Source organism: Morone saxatilis, unplaced genomic scaffold (assembly GCF_004916995.1).
Source record: "Morone saxatilis isolate NCDOM2014 unplaced genomic scaffold, NCSU_SB_2.0 Contig19, whole genome shotgun sequence".
Taxonomy (NCBI): Eukaryota; Metazoa; Chordata; class Actinopteri; family Moronidae; genus Morone; species Morone saxatilis.
In genome coordinates, this window is record NW_023339751.1 from 18,870,428 (window position 1) to 18,879,143 (window position 8,716).

The 8,716-nt window shown below is 41.9% G+C and overlaps 1 protein-coding gene across 5 annotated transcripts in view; it reads right to left on the bottom strand.

Moving 5' to 3' along the window:
• ehbp1 (EH domain binding protein 1) overlaps positions 1 to 8,716 on the bottom strand; it is a 150,123-nt gene that overhangs the window by 139,783 nt on the left and 1,624 nt on the right. The window lies entirely within an intron of this gene.

Below are 8,716 nucleotides of genomic sequence, written 5' to 3' on the forward strand. Positions count from 1 at the left end.
CACACACACACACACACGGCATGATATAAAAAGCTAATGTAATGACTTTAAATCTACATACGGTGTGTACGATGCAGTGTTCACAGGATGTGATAAGTTTCAATTTATTTGTTGAATAAGTTTGCATCTGTCTTAATATGTGTTAGCTTCTGGTTTTATAAGTGTTTAAGATAAGATGTTTTTTACTGAGCCTCCAAAGTTCCTATCCATCTCACCAGCAAACACGTCATCTGTTATTTGTCTTTGTTTTATCACTTTTAATATTGTTTAATATAGGGCTGCACAATTTGGTAAAAAAGAGAAAGAAAACTGAATCATTGATTCCTATTGTTACATTTAAATCTGGGCCGATTCCCTTTTGTGCCAAGGAAACAAAGAAAGCTGCAGATGTAAGCACCTCTGCTCACCCTTCTTCTTTTCTCATCCAAGATGTGGACCCACAGCTGCACAGCTGCACAGCTGCACAGCTGCTCGCTGTCCCTGCTGGCCCATGTACCACATTGTGATTTGGTGCACTCTGCACATCACCCAGCGCACAATTGATGTGACACAACAGATAAACATCGGCCACTGATATCTGTGAATGCCACATTATTTGGGCTGATGTCAGTCAACAAGTTGAATATCAGCTGACACCTCTTTTAATATTCATACGATCACTCTCATTTAAAACTCGGGGTTTTTAGCCGGATTGTGTGTGCTGAGCATGAAGAAGTGGATTATGCTGAGTTAGGAGTTTGAAAAGTTTCTGTGGACATTTCGAAACATTTTCTGCCACTAAATAACCTGTCACCTAGAAATCCACTGGAAACAACATCATTTAAGTTAGTCTTTGAGAAGATCAGAACTTCAAGACACCAGGATCTGCATGTATTTGTAAAAAGTGACAATAAAAATAAAAAATGAAAAACTGTGTGTGTGTGTGAGAGACGGAGTACTTCTGGTTTACACTGATAGTCCCTTGACTTCCAGTTATGCAACAGTCAGTCAGTGTGTATGTGGTAACCAGGAGCCGGGTCAATGACACAGAGTTAACACTGAAAGCACTAAAGTCAGACTCAAGTGTCTGGAGTGAAAGCTGAAGCAGCTTGACTGCATGTATGTTTGTAACTGTTACTGTAGTCGGGTGTGGCAGGCCCACTTTCTGTAACTGTGTGAACTCAAATTAAATTCGACAGATATGTTACAGTCATTAGATCACAGATTCTTCTCACTTCTGAATGATCTTGTGTTATTTTCACACATTTCTAAATGCTTTATGGGTGGATTTTAAGATTTCCAATGCTGATTAACACATTTCACCAATCACACAGCTGTGATTACTGTGACTATTGTTAACATCAATACAGTATCTGATGGGACAAACGATCTACAGCTAAAAAAGTGCGGTGTGAATTGGGACATCACAAGACTTTTCCAGGTATTTACAGACGTCATTATTCCCAGCGAGGGCTTGAAGACATCAAGTGTAAAGACTCTTTTGAAACAAACCAGGCTGCTTGAGAGTCAGCTGCATGTTATTTTTGAGAAATGTACAAAGTTGGCTTAAAAAGTTGGCTGCATGGAGACTCTCCAGAGCTTAACTGCACTGACAAACCAACCTGAGGTTAAGTGTGGCCAACTGATCCATAACATGCCAAGAGAGTCTCAGTTAGGACAGGTTACAGACAGTAAAGCAGGCTGGCTGGAAGGATGAAAGTGAAGATCTGAAGCTCAGTCTGCCTTGAGGGATGGAGGTCACAGAGGACCTTTTAAAATGACCCCCTGAGATATCGTGTAGGGAGCAGAGAAGAGGGAACTGTAAGAAAAGAGGACTCTCAGCAGTGATGACTGACAGGTGGGAGAAGAACATGAAATGTTTCTTTGCTGACAGGACTGCCCTGTGGGTGAAGGGTAAAACCTTCCTCACAGAAAGATGTTGGGAGCTGCTGGAACATTAAGTTGTGAAAAGGTCTGTGCTGAAGATGACCAAATTCTGTAATTAAAGCTAATAAAACTAATCATCGGCATCGTCTACAGTTCGTGATGAAAATAACTAATAGAGCCCATAGTTTGTGAAGTCCATGTGTTAGATGCTACAAGAGAAGTGTACGGGCATGGTATGCATCTGTTCGTCTTATTGCTTTCGTTTACTGGCTCATCACCAATGTGCTTTCATTCCTGCCTTAACACCAGATTTCTGCAGTGACAGGAGACTTCACATTAAGTCTACCTCTGAAAAGCTGAGAGCAGTGTATTTTCTATGCAAACTAATTAAGTTCTCTGCTGTTCAGAAAGAAACAAGGCAGATGAACACAAGTGAAACCCTCGTGCACACTTCTAAATAGGCAGACAAAAACCACACAGTGACAAACACCACCTACCAACATCAAGTGCGGAGCAAGACAAAGACGGAGAAATCTGTGTTTGTTGAACAAAACGACCCTGACTAGATCAATGTAAAAATACAAATGGAAGGAAGACAGGAAAAGAGGGATTCAGAAAGCCAAATGAGTACCAACAGTAGTCAACATACACCTTACTTCTACACAACAAGATAGCACAATGAAAGCCTCAGGGAGAGATTATCAGGTACAGTAGGAATCATTCAGATCATCTCCTAAATAAGGAAGGGACTGATAGGAAGCAGCCTTTCAGTAGGGTAAATGACATAATAACCCACCCCCTCCCCTCCAGCCCCAGGGAGGGCTGACACAGTCACAACCATCATGTGCTACAAGAGCACCAACAGCAGTGAAACAATGAGCCCTGGTGAGGACAGCAACTTCCATTTCTTAAGGCAATGACACATGAGCAGTCAGGCCGCCGTCGCTTCAACTTTGATATGGTTTATTTATCAAAGGTATTATTGACAAACAAACTGAGGAAAACATTTTACAGAAGAGGAGATGTTTTGAATGCTGGTCATGGTTGCTAACAAATTCTTTTTCTTTCTTTATTATATAATTATTTTCTTTTTTCCCAAACGGCATCATGTTGCAGTTAGAGAAATGACAGTAAGTGCATTTAAAAGATAGATCGGTCTGCAGAAGGATTATACCACTGTTGCCATAACTTCCAACCACCAAGAACACAAAGTGGTCCACCAGGAGCTCCTAACTCTTTCTGAAGTCCAACGGGTAAGTACAATAAAGACAGTGAGGTTGTACTGGCCTGCAGAGCCCATATCTGCAGAGAATAGGAGGAAACAGGGAGAGTATAGGGGACACTGAACTCCACCTGCATCAGCTACATTTTTTTAAGAAAGGTTTTGTTTCCAAAAGTGCAACACCAGTGGCTTGTGGTGTCTGCCGTCCTGACACGCGCACACACACACAGTGTGCATTTCTCAGCCTGCAGATGCTGCAGCACTGCTCTGCATGCTGAGAAATGATGAGCAGTCTCTAGGGCCATGTGTTCCTCTGCCTGACAGCAGCTCAGACACTTTTTATCACTTTGAACACACTGATGACTGCCTCACCACCCCGCAATGTTTCATGTCTCTTGGTGTGTGTGTGCGTGTGTGTGGGAGGGGGAGGGGGGGTGTAAATGCCTGTTTGTGTCCATAATTGCAGCACAAAACAACTACACTTGGGTGGATTCCACTGCAAAGCAAGGAGGAAAGAGGGAAGTGTGGGGAGGGGAAGAAGAAACAAAGGACGAGAGGGAGGAGAGGAGATAAGAGGGATACAGAGAAAGACAGAAGAAAATGGAAAGAGGATAATGTGAGAGCTGCTTCATATGACAGCTGTGGGTCTGGTGCAAGAAAACAATTGCAGAATCATGAGGAAGAGAAGGAGAAGTGCAAGCTGTACTGAAATGACAAAACAATCAGAGTTCAATCAACAGCAAATGCTATAATTAAGGAACTGATTAGCAAGCACGCATATTAGAACAACTCAAGTATCAACCATGAAAACACGTTTGTGTTCACCCCGGATTTGGCATTTTACTCATCAGTTCGGCTCAAACTTCCAAAAACATTGACACAAAGACACAAGACGAAGCATATCGAGGCAGTTCAGTGACTGAAGGCTTAATATCAGGCTACAGTGAAACACACAGATGTACACAATTAAATTATTCAACCCAGAGGAAGAGTATTATTTTGGCCAAAACTTCACAGCCAATGATAACCCAGATTTGTGCGGTTTCATCCAGAGTTTGTGCACAACACCAACGACTGAAGCGTACTATCACCTGGCAGTGAAAGCATCTCCCGGTGCCAAACTTACACTGAGGAATGTGTCAAGCTCTTCAAATTTGAATAGAATGGAGAGCCACGTCAGACGAGTTGGCAGGAAGACGTTTCTCTGGCAGAGACACGATGGACGCTTGCCATAATGCACACATGTTCAACAGAAGACTACATGTCACAGCCTGACACACGCTGGTCACTTCCACTGAAACAGAGTGCCATTTCTACACTGACAGCCTGACGCCTACCCCGTGCTCTCCATCACTGCCATTAAACACACTTTTGGCATCACTTTCATTCTGTAATAATACGATGAGTAAGCAAGTAGAGATTTAGTGTTCTGCTGAAGGACTCATTGACAGGCTCATGCTGGTTGAAGCACAACTTCTGGCAGTTTTAAAATGCTTCATGAGTTGTATAAGTATATTTAGTTTGCTGATTTGTTGTTCTATCACAACTGAATGAACAAAGAATACGTTTATTAAGTATATAACCATCGCACAGCTCAGAAAACATCTCATTTTCAGTAGCTGGACGTTTGTATTTGGGGATCTAACAAGCAAAGTCATTTCCAGTGAAAGCAGAAAATGAATGATTACTTTGGGTTGAATAATGAATAACAGCTGATAATGTACAACACATCCATCAAATGTTGACGTGGTTGTGTAACAATCCACAGGTTAAATACTAAAAAATAAATCAATTCCTACACTGCAGGCATTCACAGCGGGAGCGCCGAATATCTGGGAGGAAAACTGTAAATCCGCTTGAGTCTGGTGAGAGGGAGTGTTAGTGTTAAGTATGAAATGACTGATGTGTGTGTGTGTGTGTGAGGATGTGCCTTCAGGGTTTCTGCACAGTCCTTGATTGAAATAAGGAGGTCTTCCTCAGAGCTCTTGAACTTCCCTGTCCTGTCACGTGGCAGCGAGGGGAGCAGTCTTGATTAGTCACGCTTGTATGTAGCTGGATTGAATTACCATGTAATCAATAGCGGCTCTGTGTTGAGTCCAATTCTCAAATCCTCGCCACGCGTGTCAACACATCTGTCAGCAGCAAAGACACTCTTGGCTTTTGACGATGTTTTCAAACTGTATTTTACAGGACAGGTTGACTGAAAACACATTGTTGCTCAAACGCACCAGCCTCGGGGGAGCTGAGCGACAGAAAAGGACGCCTCACTTACTGCAATCCTCCAAGTATTGCTTTGTATCTGAGGGTAGCAACAACTCTATGCTCACAGCCTTTATATTTCTAGACGTTATGACACAGCCTAATGTACAACACTTAACATAATATGACAAAAACAGAAAGGTTTCACACAGGATACAACCCTCACTGCACTCACCAGTGACAAGTAAACCTTGCTGCCTGACTAATGACCGCTGCTCCTCACTTAACCGAGGCAAACCATGGCAATGCTGACACTATTATTTGCCACAAGAAGAAGACTGTACGATGCCTACTTTCCAATAAATAATCTTAGCAAGAACCGCGGCATCATGCTGCAAGCTGTTTTGTGTGGTGCATTCAAGAGCTTGTGAAAAGCTCTGACTGAATTTAGAATTGGACAAGCTAAAAAAAAAAAACAAGATAGGACAAACAAGAGCAACAAGACACCAAAACAGTGTGAATCTGTGCAGCTCAAATTAAAAATAACAAATGGGTTAAACATGCTAAAAGACAAATATGGTCCTTGGACATCGTTATAAAATATGCAAGAGAGAATAAGGGGAACAATGAATGGCTGCCAAGAGCTCAGACGCAGCAGAAGGAGTGAGATATTAAACCACTACAGCAGGCGGACCTCGCCCTGCTCCATCACTCCTGTATGAAGGCTATGTTTACATTTGTTTAAGCCTTCATAAAATGTTATGTGTCTCTGTGAGCCTGGGCAGCAGTTACGAGGGGAAAAAACAACGCTTACCGGATATTTGGTTGTTTTTTATTCATAGACTAGTCAATTCACTGATGTTGATGAAAAAGACTTGAAATGAGGTAGTGTAGTGAAGTGCACCCACATAAATATGGTGCATGTGTGTAAGAAAATCCATCTTATACACCCAAAAATTATAAAAAGGTTTCCATTTCCAAACTCTAATAACATTTCTGCTTATCATATGTCATGGAGATTTGATTTCCAGCCCTGACCTGAATGATCATGATTACCTGCTACACATGAAAGAGAAAATATTGTTCATTTCTCTTCAAATCTGTTAAATATCAAGTTTCAAAGGGGCAGTGCTGCAACACTGTGCGAGTGGTGCTTCATTTCACTGGCAAACAAACACTCAACTCATTAATGTTTCAATGGTTAGTCTAAATCGATTCTGGAGTCTGAAATGGGTGTGTGTGTGTGAGTCCACCACAGCAACTAGGACAACAGATAAAGACCAAAAAATACTTTAAACATAGATACAACTGGAAACTCCCACAATCCTACGCACTTTGTCACCACTTTCATTCCATCTCAAGGAAAATAATAATGTAGAGCAAACTGCCCAAAGACAAATATCTTGTAGAGGGGAAAATAACGTGGTAAAATCATTGATTCGCTCTCACAGACTCTGTCAACAAGCTCATCTGACAGAGCATCCAGCTTCAGCTGCTGGCTCCCCTCCTCCTCTTCAAAACTTTAGACACAATGTCAAATTTGCAATTTGTACTCCCATATTTACATTTTCTCTCATCTCCCCCTCGCTATAACTTTTCACTCTAATTCTCAAAGTGGTCAGACAGCACGTCACACGAACTAGTTCTGATCGACTTTACCCCAGCCTGGGAATCACACATGAACCACATACAACACAACAGACCCTTGAACGTTTTACCTACAGATCGTTTGAAGTGTTCAATGTTATCTAGACGTTAGATGTTATTCCAGTGAGCCTTTGAGCGTCAGCCAAGAGTGGGAAATGTTTTTCATTTCACACAATGTGCATTCAAATCGCCCACACCGTTATGTATGGGCGCACATACATAAGGAACACTGAAACAAAAAGTGTTCAGCCTTTCTTCCCGTTGCTGATTCCAGAGGGCAGAGGGTTTTCAAAAATCACTTTTTTTATTTTAGATCCATTCGAGCTCTGGGGACTGTTTCCAGTCTGCGTAGATGGAAACTTTCCACTGCAACAATAACATACCGTACTGATGAAGTCCAAGGAAGGCAGAAGCTGTGCGCCAACGCTTCCTTGCACACTTGGAGCCAGGCGTGTACACACACAAACATTCACTTAAAGACGAGCAGAGAGCCCGAGGCAGCACTCTCAGCCACACATCGGATGTAAAGGCAGACACTCCTTGCACCCAAAGCTATTTAAATACTATTTATGCAGTAAAGCTGACATTTCAGATGAGTGGTAGTATCACACAAATGTTAACATAAAACATACTATATCTAACTCCGGCTGACTTTTAACACATCTAATTAGATTGTATGTCTTTACAAACTACTACAGACAAGAAGTAAATTGTGTAACAATAAATGGCATGTATACATATTTCATCCATTGAATAACATGAACCATCTATGCTCAGATTGCAAAACAAAGTGTAAACCGACTGCGTGCTGAGCCCACCCACCCTTTGCTCTGGGAAGAGATGTACATTTTTCTCATTCCATTCTCCAACACGTTAACATCTGTCCCAGGTCGAAGCTCTGTGAGGCTGGGCGAGTGACGCCTACGGCAAGCCGCTTGAGTATCCACGTCTGCAGGCTACATCTTAGTTTTACAGGTCCCCAGTTTTCACTCATTACAGGACACATACCTGCAGGTACCTCTCCGCTTTTATCTTCACCTCTGAAGACACACTCCACACCTCCTTGCAGTGTGTATCCGTCGTTCATTCTTTACCACAGAAACATCTTTGGGTTTTACTTTTATACATGCACTAAAGGAAAATAAATTAACTATTTTAAAACATATGTGTTGTTATTATTGTAGATTATGTCAATGTGTGGACATTTGCTGTCATTATTTCTACCACAGCGCTCACATCGTATTAGGAGTGGGACAACACTACAACTTATATGTCAGGGCCATTGTCTTTGTGACATTAAAATAATCCCTTTAATTGTTTTTACTTTAGAGAGCCAAGAATGGGATATGTTGCAAATAGCACTGACAAAAATGTGTAGGAGAAAAAGGCTGGCCAGAGTAACTTTTCCCAGTCAAAAACGTACATATTCAGTAGATACACTATAGAATATTCTGTAATGTTTTAACTTTTAACATACAATCTTAAGGTCAGAGGTCAAATCAGATTCCCAACAGCATCCCTAGAACTGGTAGGTGTTTAGTGGTTTGCTCAAGGACATTTCAGGAGAGTGAGGGCGGCATGAACCCAGCCCTTCAGGTTGAAGGGAAACCTCTCTGCCTGCCTACTCAAGACTCAAACCAAACAAATTCAACATCAGTGCACAAGAAGAAGAAAAAAAAAAAGAAACATAGCAATTTTACAAGGCAGGCGGCCCCTCCCAGCATGCAGACATGCCTGCACACCAAGGAGACTGAGTACATGAGTGTGTGTGTGAGTGTGTGT